General features: G+C 38.7%; 1 protein-coding gene across 10 annotated transcripts in view; it reads right to left on the bottom strand.

Moving 5' to 3' along the window:
• Nucleotides 1–18,444, bottom strand: part of Lrrc4c (leucine rich repeat containing 4C) — a 1,322,183-nt gene extending 1,303,739 nt beyond the window's left edge. For 6 of the 10 annotated variants that reach the window (XM_028877835.2, XM_028877831.2, XM_028877832.2 and 3 more), the window contains exon 1: nucleotides 17,251–18,307. The gene's annotated coding sequence lies outside the window, so the exon portion shown is untranslated. Of the gene's footprint in view, nucleotides 1–17,250 lie in introns of all 10 variants that reach the window. The other 4 variants (XR_005091479.1, XR_005091478.1, XM_028877840.2 and 1 more) reach the window with 4 other exon arrangements.
• Between the last annotated feature and the right edge of the window lie 1,772 nt (nucleotides 18,445–20,216).

Here is a 20,216-nt window from a genome sequence, read left to right as displayed (position 1 = left end):
CCACCTTCCCAGAGGTCACAAGGCCTGCAGATGGCTAGGCTCTCCCATACCAACCATTAATGTAGAAAATACATCAAGAACTTTACTACAGGCCAGGCTTAAGGAAGAATTTTCTCAGTTAAGATTCCCTCTTCCAAGATGTGCACAGATTTGTGTCAAATTGATTAGAACCAATCAGAACTCTCACTAACACTGTGATATGAATTTGATTACAATAAGTTGAGAGTGAGCCCAGGCAGAACTTGATGGTTCTGCAATGAAAGATTTAAAGCAGCATTTTTCTAACAGGGCCTGATAATACATACCTATAGTCCCAGCTATTCTGGAGGTTTAGGCTCAGAGGGGGAAATGGCTAGAGCCCAAGAGTTATATGTCATTCTGATTAACATGGAAGTCTCCAATCTTTTTCTTAGAAAAGAAAAAGAATGACAAGATAACAGGAATTGCCTCTATCATAGAGCTGTAGCAACATCATACATGACCTGATTTTTAATTAATGAAATAGTACTGTAACATCAAAGTTCCAAGAAAACATATAGTTTAGGAGCTATTCTATAATTTTAAAATAATGTAAGAAGTAGACGAGGAAATAAAAATAAACTCAAAGAAAAAAATGGTGGAAATACACACTGAAGGCACACACGTGTGTTCTCCCTGTCTCCACCCAAGCTCCGGCACACAAGCAGATGCTCCCCTGTCTAATCACCTGTAAAATGCTGTCCCCATCGCCAATGTTCTCAATCAGGTTAAAAATTAAATCCATTTGCTTCATTACAATCTAAATCCAAAATAATGACAGGAAATTCAGTACTGAGATCTTTTTTTGTCTCTGAGATGGACGAGGAGAAAATAATAAAAGCCTGTGATCTGGCTGTTATCCAATGAAGCACCTTAGTATTCAGGGTACCACTCAACTCCTGATACCTAGATAGTTCATTAGAAAGAAGGGAGAGTGATCAGTTGTTTCAGAGGATATTATATAAGGGTGGGGGAGATTCCACAACTGGCCACATTGCATCTTCAACTCTCCATACCCCAATACATATCCTGATATCAACAAATAATGCTACAACATCTCAAGTGAAGAACATAAGGTAAATGTTTAGAGAGTAATAAAAGGAAGAAAGTAAATGTTTATGAACTTAGTGGATTTTAAAATTTATATCCTAGAATTATTTAATGTTCTACTTATAAAATTATTTAATTATTAAACCTATATCTGGATAATATTTGATAATCTACAGTGCAAGTTTTAGGGGAAAAATTCTACCTTAAGCATGTGCAGCTTTCCTTTTTCCCTCAATAATTTCAGTCAAATCCTGCCACTCTCGATTTCTCTGTAATTTTTATAATAGGTTTAAATTAAAACCAGTGATTCTAGAAGAAGAAGAAGAAAAGTAACATGAATTCTAAATCTGGCTTCCATGGTTGTTAACTTTTTTTTGAAAGTCGTTCTTAGTAACTCATAATTCTACATGTTTAGCTTCTCAGCTAAGAGCAGATCAGTTCCATGTTTTGCCCTTGTAATGGAATTATGAAATAACTGACTAGTGGATGGCATACAAAAGACTTTCACTCCATGTGTGGACTCAGTGACAACCCATGGACCTGCAGCTGTCCTTGGACTCCTCCTGCAAAATGTTCATTTCCAGCCTCCCCTCTGACTGTCAGACTGCTCTGTGAGTACACTGGGACCCACACAGCATTGCTAGAGGATATCTTGTCAGTTACCCCCATTGTTGGCTTCCCTTCCCCTGGAGCCTGGAGAACCCCATGGGTGGGTGGAAGTAGAGGAAATACACAAAGGCCTGGAAATCTGTTTGACAGACTTCTCTGAGGATTTTTTATCTTCAAAGGAATCAATGAGACTTTAAAAACCTTCTCCACTGCCTCCTAGCCTACATTTATGTAAGGCAGCCTCTGACCTTGAGTGTGATGATGTCTTGTCAAGGCCTTTAGTCCAGTTGCCCTTCTTTCTCCAACCTCACCGTTCAACTACAAAATGATACCCACTAGACCACTTAATCCCCTAATTTTGTGTTACACTGAGAAGGATTTCATGATCACAAGTTGTACAAACATAAGTATTCATGCAAGTCAGTGGTGGCATATGCTTTAATCCCAGCACTCAGGAGGCAAGGACAGGTAGATCTCTGTAAAGATCTCAAAGCCAGCCTGGTCTACAGAGCAAGTTCCAGGACAGTTTCACAGAGAAACCCTGTCTCAAAAATCAAACAAACAAACAAACGAAATAATTCATTATTATTATTACAAGGAGCCTAAAGACATCCCTAGCATTTGTGCATTTGTTTCCTGGTAGTTCCCATCCCACAGAGATTGGAAAGATCATTCAACCTGAGGAAGTTAGACTTCCTGCTTGGGAAGTACACAAGGGAATTTCTGCAGTCAGTATTAAAGGGAGGATGTGGGGCAGCTTGAAGACTGCAGATCTGCTCAGCTGCGGCTCAGTGAGCAGCTGGTAATGCAGCATTCATATCATGCTGGCTCAGCTAAGAATACTCTTTCTATTCTTGCCTGCTCTTTGTTTTGTTTTGTTTTGTTTTGAGGCTGAGGTGTTAGGGAAAGAAGCAGTATCTGAATGCCTTTCATAGTTATCCTGTGTTTTAGAAACCAGTGAATTCTCTCAGCCAACCTCAGCAACACAGAGGCTACCTGGTCCTCCAGGAAAGCAGCCAATGTCGGAAAAGCTCTGGAAATTAATAATCCACAAGGTTTTTGTTCCTGGATGTTCACTTAGACCCAGTTATTGATGCTGCCTCTTAATATAGTCTCAATCACTGGAAGTGATGGAAAGGCTATTTGGCTAAAATAAGTTTTGATCTAAGATGATACTATTGCATAACTGCTTGTTGTAAATGTAAGACAATATGCATATTGGAACATGTTTCTACAGTCATATTTTATGGAAATGGAAATGCTGTTACCATGGACAAATGGTCACATATTCCATTATTAGAGTAAGTTGACCTCTAACAGCATGTAACCTCTAACAGTGGCTGTTTTCCCAATGTGAATTCATGATTGAACCATGGTTAACCATAAAGCATCAAGAGCATGCTTTATGCACCTTATTGAAGATGACTAGGTACCCTAAAGCTTATATTCCATAGGTACTTGTGTCATAAAGCAACATTTCATCTTTGTGCACTTATATATGAATCACATGAGGACTAGCTAGTAAGCATATCCCCGTCCACAGTACAATTCTTATATAAGTCACTGTTTCCACATGGCTTTCAAGGGGCACTATTAATTTGTTAAATGTTAACAGATGTTCCATAAAAGCAATGTTCCATACTTGAATAAATTTGGAAAATACTGAATTGTATCGAATTAAATATGGCTGTTTAATACAAGACATCCCAAATACAAAATACTTCCCAAATATTTTTCCAAATACCATCCTTTACCTATCTTTTTAAAGGAAAAAAATAGTATGGGAAATTTTATGGACCTATGAGACCTAATAACAGCTCATTCCTTGGACATAGGATAGTGTTTGGTTTTTAAAAATATATTAGATGCTTTTCTGTGGCAATTGTGTAAGATATACACACATCATTTTAAAGATGTCTAGAGTGGCAGGACCACATTGTATGTCCATTCTTATTATAATTAATTTAGCCTTTCTACTTTGCCTATTGACTTGATAGCATTCAGAACAAAACTGGAATTTACTACTAAACAAAAAAGAACTAGGGAAGAAAATTGTTGTTGAAGAGCCAAGAGGCCCCACAAATTTCACTTTCCATTCCCTCATAATCCATGCCAGACCATGGCTCTACCCTTTAAAAAAAAAAAAAACAAAACAGTTAAAAGGCTGCAACTAGCCCCAAGTATAGTCCTGTTTTTAAGCAGCTCCACTCCTATCAATTTTAGTTCTTATGCAACTGATTTCAATTTTAAATTGTCAGAACTTCTTCATAAAGAGGTACACCCATCGATGGAAAAGCAGCTTGGGTAAAGAAATTCAACTCATCGAAGTCCCATAGTAGCAATAACATCTCAGAACTTGGTGTAAAAAAGAAGAAAATCTTTTACAGAAATGAGTCACCAGCTTTCACTGCCTGATGTACAGAAATCTTATATGTGGCCATAATCATCATGGAGAGCCTATTTTATAACAGCAGCTTCTACTTCTGATGCTGAGCCAGTGGGATGCAGGCTATAAAATTCCACTTCTTCAAATAATTCTTCCATGCACATCACAGCCCAGCTCCAAATGACCTCTACCAGTGTTTCCCATAAGTGGAGTAGAAATCTCTGCTCATATTTTAAGACTTCCAAGAATTAGTATCTTTGAAATGGGGTTTCAATGCCCAGCATTTAAGAGGAGGAAGATCTAATCACAAATACCTTTCCTATAATGACTTTCTATTTGACAATCCAATGAATCTGATAAATGCCCAAATCTGATGATGTGTGAACAAGATAAAAGTAACTGTGCATCTGAAAATCTTTCCAATTAATCTCTTCCTTCTGACCCCAAATATTCAATCTTTTCGAATCTTTCTACTGTGGGAAAAATACTGTTTCTAGATACCGTTCACAGCTAACACAAACCACAGCTCAGTCTCTGGCAATGAACATCATTAAAGTTTAGACTTGATAGTTAAACTCTACCCCTTCCTTACTTCAGCATCCTGAATTGGCTCACCTCTTCCAATGCAATGAAAATGTTGAGAGGTCAAACTTTGTGCAAAAGATAAGGCTCTAATTAATTAGTTGTATGCTTTAGTCCCACTAAAATTATGCTGTCATTTATTATTTTCAATGGTGTCTTACAATGTTTTTCTGTCTAGCTTCTCACAGACATACAGCCATCAAATGTACTCACCTATGGTGCAGAATTGTCTGTGGGGATTCACTGGGGCGGGGGAAGCCAAATAAATGTCCCAGTTCATACCTTCTGTCTGCAAAACTTTTGACAGTTCTCCTTCATGCCCCTTTGAAAGCTATACTATCTCTTGTTTCTCTGAGGAATGTAGCATTTTTCATTGTCCAGGTGTCTAAGACTGTCTTCATTCATTCATGACATTTTTAAGGATGAAAATCCATTGACTTTTGTACATGAGTGTGATAGAGATTATGTTGGATCTGGGAATGAAAGATTGTGGTGTGTGAAGATTGTCTTATGCAATCTTCACAGTCTTTTGAGACATAGAACAACTAGATGAAGAAAAAATGAACAGACTTCTAAAAATAGCACTTAGCATATGTTGTACTTGATGTTTACATGATGTAAAGACTGAATTTCTTGTTTGATTTTCAGATCAACATAACTTATTGAGCAATTCAAAGACATACATAGTAAATCTATTACACAGCAAGGACTGATGAAGTACGGGAGAGACCTGAGCCCTGTTCCTTTTGATCGTCCATTCTGAAGATGTAGACAGCACAATACAAGGCAATTAGTAGATATCCAAAAGGGTTTGTAAATAGAGCCCAACAAAGGACTGAGCTAGGAGATAGCTCAGATGTGACATCCTTGCCAAGAAGACCACAGTTACAGAAGGATTATGTGCTTTCAAGTTAAGAAATGAGATATGTAGGTTCAAAGTAAAATGTGAAAGGCATTTTGAAATGATGGAGCAAAGGGGGGAAATGGTGTTGTGTCAGCCTTCCAACCAAAGTCTAATTAGCAATGAGAAAGGAAGAAAAGAAAGCAAGAAGTGTAAACTGTCTTTAAATTATATAGAAGATCTAGAAAACAAACTTTGACCTAAAGTATAAAGTGAATGTGGCCCTGTCTGATAGACTACAAGCACCTTTGAAATAAGACCTACATCTTCCCACATCCTGCTCCAAATGGGCATTAATATTCAAAATGTAAAAACAATTCATAAAACTTATCTGAAATGCATATGCCTTTTAATTTATAAAAAAAATTAGAATCTCAAGGAACTTGGAATATAATTTGCTCTCTCTCTCTCTCTCTCTCTCTCTCTCTCTGTGTGTGTGTGTGTGTGTGTGTGTGTGTGTGTGTGTAAACATGAGAAGCAGGAATAGCGCTCCTTGAGACTATGTACACAACAATTGCTGGGAGCACCATAGCTGACAGGATCCCAAGTGACCATGTTTATTGATGTGAAGGCAAAACAACCCTCACCTCACAGTGTGTAATAAAATTTGACTCAACTGCATGTGTGTATATGTACATTCAGGCATGTATATACCTGTATGTGTATATGGCTCATGTCTTTTAGGTTTATTTGAAGGTTTTTCTTCCATTTATATAAGCTGGCTTGCTTAATATTCTTTTTTTCTCTATGTTGCTCCTCCATTAATTGGACAAATGTGATGATTTGTAATGGGTCTCCAACTCATTAGTGTAATTTAGCCAGGTTCTACTGTATCTGAACAGACACACAAACAAGGCTGCTGCACACATCTGTTTCTAGGGCTCTATTTCATAATCATCCACAATATTTGTGCTTTACAACTGGGAAATGATTGCCCCTTAATCAGCTGTTTGTTTTACTGGGCTACACAAATGTAAATCGTATAATCCATAAATAATTTTAGGATAAAACATAACAAATTTATCATTTGCATAGAACTTAAAAGTTTATACAGCTCTTAGAGACATATCTAAGCATACACACATACATATATTTGCTTAAGAAGGAAGATGTTAAATATTTTAAGTGACCTAGAAAGAACATTTTAACGATATTTCCAACCACAGGTACTGTTTATCCAGAGGTATGCTCCAAGATTCTTGACATCCATTTGACCTCTCTACCTTTCAATTTTTAAAAATATATATTTCATATTTTTTCTGAAAAAAAATAAGTTTTAGAAGTGAATATGAAGTTGTAGACAAATGAAAAACACAGAATACATGCCAGCTGTTGTGACTCTGATTTGGCAGATAAAACACTGCTCCTTCTGAAGGATGTTTACATCTACCAACAGCAAATTCAGACAGTTACAGTTGTCAAAGGCTTGACGTGGGTCTGCAGAATGGGAAGACTTGGCAGTCTCGAAGCAAAATCAGTCACAATCCCACTCAAGAAGCTGAGGAGCCAGCCTTGTGGGTAGCCAGCCAACTGGTGCTGCCAGTGTGAAGTCCTAGACTGCTTAAAACGAGGAGTGCACAGATCAGAGACGACAACGGATGCTGACTGGGAAAGGGCTAATGATACGTCCATGAGAGAAAGTGAACTTGAGGCTGATGTTGGAAAGTTGAAGCTAAGCAGAACACTGAATGTATAGGAAAGCCTGGTAGCCAGGAGGAAAGAGGATCCTGTGAGTAAGTATGACAGATGGGGAAGTGTCCTTGGTAAGAGATACCAGGACAATGACTGAAGCGGAGAAAGGTTTCTTCTGATTCTGGATGCCCCGATTCACAAACCAATACCAAGGGTGATTGGAATGAAGAATGGAAAGTCTTCATGGAACCAGCCCTGGGCACAGACACAGGAAGGAATTTACTCTTTATTCTTCCTGTTTCTGAAACTCAGAACCAGCATGTCCACTAACACTGACCACTGACAGCAGTGATTGAAGATAATATCTGATTAAGAAGTTATTTGTTGGTAGTTAAAAAATCATAAAAACAAAAACAAACAACAACAACAAACTCTTTCACTTCTTCAAGTTGATGATATGGTACAATTTGAATTAAAATACCCTGTTTTCCTGGTAGTTGACCTTGAATCAAGACCCTAACTCAAAAGCCAGGTCACCATAGGAAGAAACCAAGCACATTTGTATAATGCTCACTTCTCAGCTGTCATAGCTCTAATTTGAGAAAAAGAGAAACTTACATTTCCTTGAAGCAGAGAAAGTACCTCTAACATCTCTCAAAACTCAAGCCAAAGAGTGATGTTAAGACTGGAAGGTTAAGGGCTAGCCTTCAATCACCTCTTTGGGCTTTGGTAAAGTGTTATTCCGTTCTAAGCTCTAGATGGTTAAATATGTTTCCCTCCAGAACATGGCATCATAATGGTTTTAAAAAACTGCCAGTTCAAGGTACTGGAACACTTTTCAGAAAAAAAAAAAAAAAAAAAAAAGAAGGACATAAATTGTAAACAGGAAGTGAAGTTAAAGAAACCAGATGGGTGTTTGTGTATATCTTGATTTCGAACTTCTCATTTTTACAACAATAAATAAGATAAGGGAAGTTTTGATAAATTGTTTTATGCAGAAAAAAATCCAGTAATGCAGGAAAAATAATTATCCAAAAGGGCATGGGTAAATGTAAAGGAAAATAGAGGGGAAAATAGAGAATAGCGCCAAACTTTGTTCCAGGCAGACTAAAGCCTCAAATTCAAGGAGTTGGGGCACCTGGGCTGTGTAGCCAGATGCAATGAAACAGATGTCTGCACAGCTCGTAATGAACCATTACTTTTGGCAAATCACAAGTTGAATGAATCTTGGTTTTCCTGTCAGCATCTCCAGAATAAAGATGCTCCTCTTTGCATGATTGTTGGGCTTACTGAATGCATCTGTAGCATCAGAGCATTGAAACAGCTTCACTGGGTGTATCTTGTGGGCTCTTCTTTTTTTTTTTTTTCAAAACACTCTACAGGATCTCAAACCATTTCTGCATTTTTGTTCACTATCGAATTGTCTATTTAGTATCAACACCAAGCTGCCCTTCTGTATTCAAACATCTCCAACCAAGAACGCCTCAGTTTTCTTCTGCAAAACTCTGTACTCCTTTGGTTACCATGTTAACATCTCCTTTATCAATGAAATGGCAACTGTAAGGCAATATGTTTTAGAGGGAACGCATATTGCTTACATCTTTGTGTTCTACATGATAATTATGTTGCACATAGCAGTAAACCACATGATGTGTTCAACGAACAAATACAGGGCAGACAGCATCAACAAAATGATCACTAAAGAATAGAATATTCTCATAGTGAATATTCACTGAAAATTTTGATTTAGTGATATAAGATTCTTCACTGAGATTTATGGCATAGTTATGAAATTCAGGTATAGGAATTAGGTTTGTTAACTGATTATTTTTAAAGATTTATTTGCCCATCTGATAAATGTCAGAGAACACAGAATATACTAGATAGGTGGAACAGAGTTACTCTTTGCAGAATCTTGTGGGAGTAGGAGAGTGGAATGTAGGCATGCAGACAATGATTATAGAAAAAAAAAGTCAAACTTGGACTTCCAGAGACATACAGACGAGGGAGGCAAGGAGGAACAAGGGGATCAAGAAAATAAAAAAGAAAGCAGGAGATGTAGCATCACTTGGAAGGAAACATAAAGAACTCCTTGGACAGATCCTATTTCAGGAAAGTTCTGGTAGCCAGGTGGACCTGTTGACATTTCAGATCTATTCTCATGTGTTCTCTTCAACACTGGGGTCAAAATGGATTTACTAGTAAGATGCTTAATGCCTCCCAATAGTCCAGGTTCCTTGGTAGATGAAAGATCCTAACCAGACCATGTAAACACGGTTTCCCTTAAAGAAGGAAGTGCTCGGTTCTGCCCTCCTATAATTCTGTATTCCAGATTGCTTATGGTCATGACACACAACGTCTACACCAGGCAGAAATCAAAAAATCTATTTGATTGCTACTAGGTTTGCAGCAAAAGATTTTGCTTTATTAGGATACCCAATCAAAATGTTTTTCCTTTACATTTTTTACTCTCTATTCAAATGTTATCTTGGTATGTGTAGAAAATCTGTTTTACTTAAGTATATCTTATATATGACTGTCCAGATTCGCAATATGTATGATCACAGGTTTTATTTTAAGCAATTGTTGACAAATGTACTGTGAAAATTATGTGTCAATTCCATCTTGGCTTCTATGACCTGACACATTAAAACATACCTGTTTAGATAAAAAGTCTTGTATAAATTACTGGAACCTGTCATCACTGAGTAGTTTATTACCAAACATTAAAAAACTAAGTTGTTTCTCACATACATACTTACATAAATATAAAGGTATAGCTAAAACAATGACATAGAAATGTAACTGAATATTTTCATTATATTCAAAATCTAGATAAATTTTGTTCAGAGATGATAACTTAGAAATGGAATTTCCATTTTTTTCTTTGACACAAGTAGGTCAAAGGAATATTGCTATCTCTTATCTTTAGCTAGAAAACTTCTCCAGATGAGAAGATGGTTCTGTCAGTAGGATAAAGTGCTTGCCTTATAAGGCATGAGGTTCTGAACTCACTCTCAAAAATCCATCTATAAATTACCAGGCATGGTGGTGCACTCATGATGCCACTGCTAGGGAGGCAAAACAGAGTGAAGCTGAGGCTTGCTGACCAGCCAGTCCAGTCCACGTGGTGAGTTCCAGGACAGTGAAAGGCTCTGCCTCAAGCAAAGGTGAACCACACCTAAGGAATGAGATTCAAGGCTGTTCTAACCTCCACATGCATTCACATGCACAGGCTTGTGCATCCATACACACAGGAGTGTACACACATATACACGCATACAGAAGTTTCTGGAATGTGATTTCCCCCTCCTTTGTATAGCCAGTCTGGGAGTTCTAAAAATCACAGTTTCTTCATGCCTCTCATGTCTGTATGTCAGACAGACAATAACACTTAGTAGTTTGTTCATTCGTGTCAGATAACTGTTATAATACCTTCAACATACAAAAATAGTTATATAAACTAAAATTCTAAGAATATCATAACTACTATCAGTGATGATTACAAGTAAATGATGGTCATCAGTATCATAATAAAATCATTTTTAATGCTCACAAATCCCATTCCCATCTCTGTTCTCACTGCTTCATAAGAATGGCTTTTCCTAGTCATTTTACAACAATTCTGCAAGTCAAGGTGCTGAAGTAAAGATATAAAACTAACCTACCCAAAGTTGCATCACTAAAAAGTGGGTACACATAGTGATACTGCTCATAATTTACATTCTACCAATGCCTCCAAACTTTCAATTGAAGTATATTACCCCACCTGACACCAACCATTCCAATAAGACTAAGGTAATCATAAAAAAAGACACCTGACTTGTGCTCTAGACTCTTCTAAATACCATAAAATATATGATACTAATGATGTATCATAACAGATGTTAACTGGTTCAAAGAGAAAACATTCTCAGATCTCTTAGAAACAATAATGTCAATATATATATATATATATATATTATATATATATATATATATATATATAGAGAGAGAGAGAGAGAGAGAGAGAGAGAAACCATGATGTAGAAGAATAGATGTGAGTTTTGAAATGAGCTAATAATTTGGGACAAAAATTTAACGTCTTTTTACTTCATGTACTGAGAAAAGTGGTTAGCTCATTAATGTTTAAATATTTATTTATCTTTATTTTATGCCACATCTAAATGCTGGAATTGCAGCAAAGAGAAATAAGAAAGACCTTCTGTACTTCTTACAGCAGTGACTACAATGGCAGTATCTGCCAACAAGCTACCTAATAAATACATATCCTCTCACTGTCTGTGAACAGAAAATTGTATATGAGTGTTCTGCATATGTGTGAGTACCATCTGCATGCCTACTAACAGAGGAGATCAGAAGAGGGCATCAGATCCTCTGAAACTGGGTTTCCAAATGATTGTGTGCTACCATGTAGGTGCTGGAAATCAAATCCTGGTCCCTGTAAGATCAGCAAGTGCTCTGAACTCCTGATACATTGCCCCAGCCCCCAAATTACTAATATTTTTAAGAGAGTACCTATGTAGCCTAACATGTCTGGCATGCAGAATACAACCATTGTTATTTGTAAAAATTATAACTTACTGCACTAGCTTGATGTGTGCTGCCAATATAATCTACAGTATATTGTGGAGAAGATTTTTTTTAGTTCCATCCTCAGATTGTGGCACTTAGATTTGCAGTATGAGTATGTGTGTGAATCGCTGACATCCTTTCTCCCTCTTTTGCTGCTCTAGACCTGGATGATGTGAAATGGAATTTTGAATGCCGGGAGTTTGAATTTGGTCTTTGTTCCATACAAATCATAAGGCAGAGTCCATTCATTACTGGATAGTAAGAGTCCACATTTTGAAGGGCAAAGCCCAGCTCTCTTCATGTACAGGGAAAGGCTGACTAGGCAGAACAGAAATACCTGGGTCAAGTGGTACCAGCCGTGCAGAGTTAGCAAAGCAGAATTGGCCTCATCGCTGACAGCTCAGCTAGCTACATTAATAGGAACAAGGCTTTTTACATCTTTAGCAATATGTTCTTGAACTAAATAAAGGTCGTACACAATGACATAGCTCCATATGGGTCAGATGCTAGAAGAGGAAACTTAATTCTGTTTAACTATCAAGTCATAATTCTAAGGAGCAGTCCTAAGACTGCAGCATGCTACATCTAAATGCTGGAATTGCAGCAAAGAGAAATGAAGAGAGACCTTCTGTACTTTTCACAGCAGTGACCACAGTAGCGAAATCTGCCAGCTACCTACATAATAAATAAATAACCTTTCATTGTTTGTGAATAAAAGGAGACAGTAGATAAAGAGCAATGTTAACACCACTTGCTGACATTTGAATTGTTTCTGCAACCACATATGGATGGACACACGATTCTACTTACATTCTGCATTGTTTTGAAACTTGTAAGCATAAGTACAACAACACTGGGAAGTGTTTAGGCTGCTCTGAGATGATCTGATAAATCCTTCATGCTAACTTAAAGAAACGTAGCTTTGTCTCTCCAGTTTTACCTAACTCTCAAGTTATGTTTGCCACTTCAGCTCTCTGCATAAGGATAACAATATCTTGAATTAGGTTGGTCTTTCTTTTCTTTAAACTAGATTAGGATAGATGAAAAAATATTTATGAGCTACAAATATATATCTAATTTCATACAAAAGGTTTTACTAATTGTCTTATGGACAACTTTTATTCACTCATCACAGAAATCTTTATGATTGACTGCTCCTATTTTACAGAATAGGAAGCTAAGGCTCTGAGATAAACTAGAAAGCTAATATGGTTATCATTGTCTTCATCGCTGCCTTATAATCCTAGTCTATCTCATAAATGCAATTTGGTGTGATGATGCTTGTCCTCATTAAGACCTGTCTGTTATTATAGATAAATATCTTATTTATGCAGTTTCCAAATGTCATTAAAATTCTAGTGAACAGTTTTATTATGGACTAGAATTTTTGGAGCTTAAAAACTCAGTAATGGCTTGTGTATCCTTGCCAAGAAGGTTAGAATGCCCCAGTGTCTTTCTTTACCTTGTTTTGTTCGTTCCTCTTAGTCTTCCTTCCTTCCTTCCTTCCTTCCTTCCTTCCTTCCTTCCTTCCTTCCTTCCTTCCTCCCTCCTTCCTTCCTTCCTTCCTTCCTTCCTTTCCTTCCTCCCTTCCTTTCTCTCTCTCTTCCTCTCTTCATTTTACAGTCATTTCTAGAAATTCAGTACCAGTGATCATCACACAGTTTTCTATTTTTCATGAATCTAGTGTTATGGCTTCTATAGCCTGACCAGTCACTTAACAATTTATACACTCATGTATGTACATGTACACATATACATATACACAAACATATATACATGCACAAACACACACACACACACACACACACACACACACACACACACACAACTAAGAATCTACCAAGAAATTACCAAAAAGAGAAAAAGTTAACACTTGGACAAAATAACTAAACTATAGCAAAAAAAAAAAATTGTAATAATTGAACACAGAGAAAACATATCTTGTTTAAATAATTTCATTTAAAATTATATCAGACAAATATATTTTATTTCCAAGCTACATTAGAGGATCTTTCTAGGCAGTAAACAGCCAAGACTGTCAATGCCTGACTGAGACCTTCTGATCACAACCCAGAGTTTACCATCTCTTCCACCATGCGCTGTTTAGTTGATGGCTATCTGGTCCTAAATGCAATACAGATAACTGAATGGGCTTATTTAGTCTATTGCAAACTTCAGACTCCCTATTCAATTCATGTAACAGTTAATCACCTTTTATTCTGTAATAATGGAGGTCCCAGAGAACTTGTTTTTAAGTAGTTGGGAACAAGGAGGGGGGAGGGGTATATAGTATATCTGTTACTATCAAATACTTATTTCATCCCAAGACTGCATTTCCTTCTGTAGGTTGAAGCTCTGACCCTGTTGCAGTCACCGTTGTTTGCGTCAGCCTAGGATATTACGCAGCTGCAAGCTGTAGTAATGACTCAGCAATCAAAATTTCAAGTTCAGGATGCTTGATTTGTCTTCACTGCCAGAGCCAGGGAGCCAGGAGTTCTTTCTCTTCCTGAACTAACTGGACAGTCTTCCCGGATTCCTTTAAAGGATCTCAGTAGCTAACTCTCCAGCTGTCAGCTCTGTCTGTTTGAGAGGGAAGGAACTATTCATGTGTTAAGTGTCTTGGGAATTAAAAGCAGAGAAACACACTGGAGAGTGTTGGGTCTGGTTGGCTGAGTTGAGCAAAGAGCCAGAGAAAGGCCTTCCCACTGACTGGAACTAAACGGAGGAGGAAATGGAAGTTCCCTTATTCTCTCCAATAAATTCAAAGCAGCCCTTTATCAATTCATTCTTTAAAAATAACCTTGCATCTAGTTCTTTGAAGGAACATCATTGTCTTCATTGGCTACTCTGACATACTACTCCTAATGAAATGGAAGTTCCCACCCCTCCCCATCCTTGCTTTTTGCTTTTGAATTCACTAAGCAAGAAAACCAAGCCTGTTAAAACTCAAAATGCTCTCTACCAAAAAAAAAAAAAAAAAAAAAAAAAAAAAAAACAAGGTTCAAGAAAGTCTGCCATGGACCCTGGAGTCAAGTCTAGGCAGAAACTGTTTACCATTGCTATACCTGAGCTAAACATAGTGATGCAAAGTTGCCTTGCACAAACAGTATCTGGAGCCATTGAGATGCACTGGCTTTACTTTACACCTTGTATGAGACGGAGTCAGAACCTTCTAGGTTGGCTGGTGCTTCACTGTTATTATTAACCTAAAGTAACTGACAATGTAAGTGTTGCAACTGCTAGAAGTTTCTCTCATTACAATTATTAAATCTCAAATAAATAAAAGATAAAATAATATCCTTTTGTTTTCAGATAGTGTTGAGAATTAATCTATGCAATTAATTTCCCAGCACCCATCAATCTAAATACACATTAATACTGCATGAGAATGTGAATGGATCAGGGGCAGTTAAAGTTAAACAGTCTCTAAGAAAAGCAGCACCAGTTGCCAACTTCCAGAATGGCATCTAGGAAGGGCTTCTCTTTATTCCAAACAGTTCTAATATCAAATAGATGACCAAAACCACTGTCCACTCTCACTAGGACTAGTTACCAGAAGCCTCAGGTGAATAAGCAGGTGAGAAGGAAAGGAATAATCAGTATCTTCACAGTCAGTCTGTGAGGCCTCTGACGGCCTGCTGAGAACTGCTGGCTGGCATCTGGAGCTTCCTGTCCTTCCCTTCTTAAACTTGGTGTTTCCTATTTATGTATCTATCTCTGCCTTTAGGTTTCATGATCCTTATCTCATTCTCTCCTTTTGAAAAAAAAACACTGAAATTCTACTTATGACTGCTAATATGGTCTAGCCACTTTAAAAAAGAAAAAGAAAGGAAGAAGAAAAGAAAATGCTCCTTTTTTTACTAATGAATCAAGAGCTGAAATCTAGGAAAACATACACCAGTTAAAAAATAGCCAGCAAGAAGAATAGATCTTGATGTGTATCTCAGAGTTTTCCCACAGTCTGTCCATCAGGTACTGTGTGGAGTGTCAGTCACAGGAGCAGCTGGGGGCAGGGAGCGACTCAGCAGCTGCAGTCTAGCTCTTCCAACATTCCTGTGCAAGGGTCATTAGATAACCTTATCTTTACATTTTGTTTCTTTGCTCTTTTGGTAATTCTCCTTCCCTTCGAGGAAAGAAGGAAAAATATTAGTGGTTGGAGTGTGAGGCCTGACATCTCCAAACTTGGATGCACTTATAAATCTTTGACTCAATCGGTCATGTCTGAATAAATCTTCTATGCCGCAATTAGCATCTTTTAGCTAAATATAGTCATCACTAGTTGGAAAGAATCAGCTAGGTGTGCCCTCCTCTACCTGGTTAGTGTATTTGTCATCTCTGCCATGAACATGATCACAACAGTCCTTTGAGTTGGCTCACAGCCCATGGAACGTTACCACTCCACTTCAGATACACCACCATAGACATTCCCCGAGGAGGACTAACATTCTAGAGCTTTCACTTGGGGATTTCAGCATTTTGGAAATCTATTTTCAAGTTGTTTTCCCTACTTGGTAGAAGCTAGGTGCCAATTCAGGGATAAATATATTCACAAATAAAGAGATGCAGACGCTGTTACAGTGAAAGAGTATTTTTCTTTCTTGAGATCAAAAAAGGTAAAATGTTACCAGCATTGCAGTTTCAAGGAAAAGAGGGGCAGATTTAAGGCCCAGGTTTAAGACCACCAGGGAACACCGAGGAGACTGAGTTCAGCAAGACCGTTGACTGGTCACATGACTTCTGTTGCTGCTTGCTTTTACAGCCAAGGATACACAATTAAGAGCAATTTGCAACCGCACTCCCTTCTCTAGGGACTGCATTGGGTGAGAAAATGTTCCAAAATAACAGACACTACCAGTCCTAAGCAGGAGACACTGTGTTCAAAAGGGTTAATGAGATGCAATAGGAAGAAAGTCAGTCCAAAAGTGAGGTTGACAACAGAAACAATCCCCACTTTGTTCTCATTTGCTCCTAGTAAGAGCTGCGGAGGCACAACACTACTCCCCAGTGCAGATAGAACCATTCTTGAAAAGAAATCTGCAGGGGGTCTACTTTTAAATTATCATAAGTCTGGATTACACCCCCAGTGCCATCCCATGCCAGTCTCCGAGTAGGTTCAGTTTGGCTTCGGTCTCAGTACTTCTGCCAGCAGCTAACCTAAATGGTTTTCCCCTGAATTCTAGAAATTTATTTCAAAGGACGCTGGACTTTTTATTTTTATCATAAATTTGCAGATTTCATACTTCAGAATTCACCATGAAAACATTAAGAAGAGAAGTATAACATGGTAAGGCGAGGGGGGGGGTAATCATACAAATGGAAATGGAAATAACCTCCTTGGCATGAGAATAACCCCAAATGCCACACACTGGCTCCTCTCTGCATTACAATCTGAAAGTGCGCGCTTATGAAAACTGCATATGGAATTCTGAAAACAACCCGGAAAACACAAACATTGTAAGAAAAGAAGGTACCAGAGCTAAGTAGTCTGGTGACTTACCTTCTCAATGGATCCTCCAAGTTCACCAGGGAAAATTTTAAATCCTCTAGCTGGTCATACACCACTCTAATTTCCTTTCCTCTTCTCTCTCTCTCTCTCTACGTGTGTGTGCGTGTTTGTCACATAAGAAAAAAAATAATCAACTTTCAAAGGTTCCATTTATTTGATCCACCAGCAACGGCAAGAACGTGTCCAAGAGACTCCGCCAAAAAGTAACCCAAAAACTCATCAAAGACGAAAGGAGCCGGGGGAGTAGGGCAGGAAGGGGCGGTGAGAGGCGGGGGACTACAGATTGGGAGTCCCAGTGCCTGGAGATTATTTTCACGCTGTTGAGATCTCCTCTTGTACGTTATACCTGCTTTAGTTGTCACACAAACCCACACACACAGGACGGACACTCACACAATCTCTTTCACGAGAAAGCAGGCACCCACACGCAGGAACACATAAAAACACATAAGCACTCACAGAAGCCCGTGTAATGAAAACTGTCAGTAGTAACCTCCAAGAGGTGCTGTGAGCTGCAGATGGTATGGCTTGCGGTTACCTTCCCAGGTCTGTGGAGAATCAAAAGAACATCCAAAATCAGGGGGGTGGGGGTGAGAACTAGATTCCGGATTCCTCTCCCCCAGGCAGATGTATCAAGCCAGGAGCGAGTCAATCAGCAGAGGTGTCTGCTTGCACGGTGCCCCGGATTATGGCAAGGTTATTAATCTTGATGCGCTGCATGCCCCCACCCCCAACACTCGGCAGCCTGCATTGAGATGATTGCCAGAGCCGTGTCTGTCCCTGCTCTACTGCATTTTGCTCAGCGCTCTGATGCTGCAAGTGAGACACAGTGGAGGCAAGAATACTAATAAGGTGGTTAGCTACAGTTTCTTCAAGGCAGTCGGCAGGCACGCAGTACAGTAAATGTGGACTTCCCAGGGCTCTGTGTGTGTGTGTGCCTGCTTGTCTGCAGGGAGGGCAGCGAATCCATCTCCCACCAGCAGGAGAGATGGCTTGCATTCTGCCGGGGAGGACTCTATCGTCAGAATCGTCACTGTCCTGCATCCATTGTCTCTGACAGTATTTTGCTTGGGATGAAGAAGGGGGGTTAATGGTTTAGAAGCCTGGAGCTGGTATTTGAACGAGGTGGAGGAAAAAAAATGTCCAGGGAGACAAATTAGCTTTATAAATAGGCTCCAAGGAGACCAAGGCAGATTTTTAACATGCTGCTGCCCTAGCTGTTAGGTGGAAATACAAAGCAATTTCAAAAACCAGCTTTAGCCTATAAATCTTAGAGCTGGCAACAAGTATCTGGATTTGACTGATGGGACAGTGGACAAATGGATTTCTGGGGATATAAAAAGTTTGCTCATGCTTTCTTCTTCCTAACCTGGATCCAATGTGTGTTGAAATCCAAAGTTCATTCATTTCAAATGTGAATTTAAACTTTTTACCCCTGCAGATTCATGTTAGTGTGTTATTATTATTATTATTATTATTATTATTATTATTATTATTATTAAGTTACAGAGAATATTTGAGTGGCTGGGTGACACTGTATCCCTTTTAGTACCAAAAACATGAAAGTAAACACATGTCTAATATGCTAAATGAAGATCCCTCAGCTGATGGACTCCCGTTTTTTCTCTTTCAAGGTTGAGACTCACATTACAATACCTCTTCTTTAGTCAAGGATACTCACTGAATTCCTCCAGCTCAATTAAAATGGTGTTTCTGGAAAAGAATTGAACATTTGGAGAAAGTGCTAAGAGTGAATTATGGAGCTTGGTAATACTGGGTATGGCCAGCAGATGTCACAAAATAGGAGGCAGGCAAAAGAATGCCACCCAGAACTGCAAACATTAATTTGATTAAGTAAACACAGGTTTTAATAAAATGGATGGCATTAATTTGAAATATTGAAGTTTTATAAAATTTAAAGAGAAAAGGTACCCAGAGAACAACCTGACATGTATAGTTTTCCAAGTATTTCCTTCCAATCACCATTCCACATGGTTCACATCTATCACTAATATTACAAGAAATCCTACATCACTAAGATTGGGATTTTTTTTCTTTTTTTTTAATTAAGAGATTTTTCTATTCATTTTACATATCAACCACAGATTCCCCTGTCCTCCCTCCTCCCACCTCCCAGCCTTCCCCCCCACAACCCACCACACATTCCCACCTACTCCAAAGCAAGTTCTCCTATGGGGAGTCAGCAGAGCCTGGTACATTCAGTTGAGGCAGGTTCAAGGCCCTCCTCCCTGTACCGAGGCTGCGCAAAGTGTCTCACCATAGACACTAGGCTCCAAAAAGCTGGCTCATGCACTAGGGACAGGTCCCAACCCCACTGCCTGGGGGCCCCCTAAACAGTTCGGGCTAAACAACTGTCTTGCTTATCCAGAGGGCCTAGTCCAGTACCATGGGGGCTCCTCAGCTATTGGTCCACAGTTCATGTGTTTCCACTACTTTGGCTAGTTGTCTCTGTACTTTGTCCAGTCATGGTGTCGATATCTCTTGCTTGTAGAATCCCTTTTCTCTCTCTCTCGTTGACTCCTGGAGCTCTGCCTGGAACACTGCCATGGGATCTCTGCATCTGCTTCCATCAGTCACTGGATGAAGGTTCTATGATGACAGTTAGGGTATTCAGCCATGGGATCACCAGAGTAGGCCAGCTGAGGCACCCTCTTGACCATTGCTAGTAGTCTATGGTGGAGTCATTGTGGATTCCTGGGAACCTCCCTAGCACTCTGCTTCTCCCTATTCCCATGGTGCCTTCATTTATCATGGTATCTCTTTCCTTGTTCTCCCACTCTGTTCTCGTTCCAGTCTCGGGTTCAAGATTGGGATTCTTTTTTTAATCTTTGATGACTTTTGTATTCTATGAAATACAGAATTCAATATTGCATTACAAATACAGCAGATATGAGATGAAGACACAGGACAGATTGTGGGATAATCTTAAACAAGTT

Source organism: Peromyscus leucopus, chromosome 4, assembly GCF_004664715.2.
Source record: "Peromyscus leucopus breed LL Stock chromosome 4, UCI_PerLeu_2.1, whole genome shotgun sequence".
Lineage (NCBI taxonomy): Eukaryota > Metazoa > Chordata > Mammalia > Rodentia > Cricetidae > Peromyscus > Peromyscus leucopus.
This window is presented reverse-complemented; position numbering and strand designations above follow the sequence as displayed.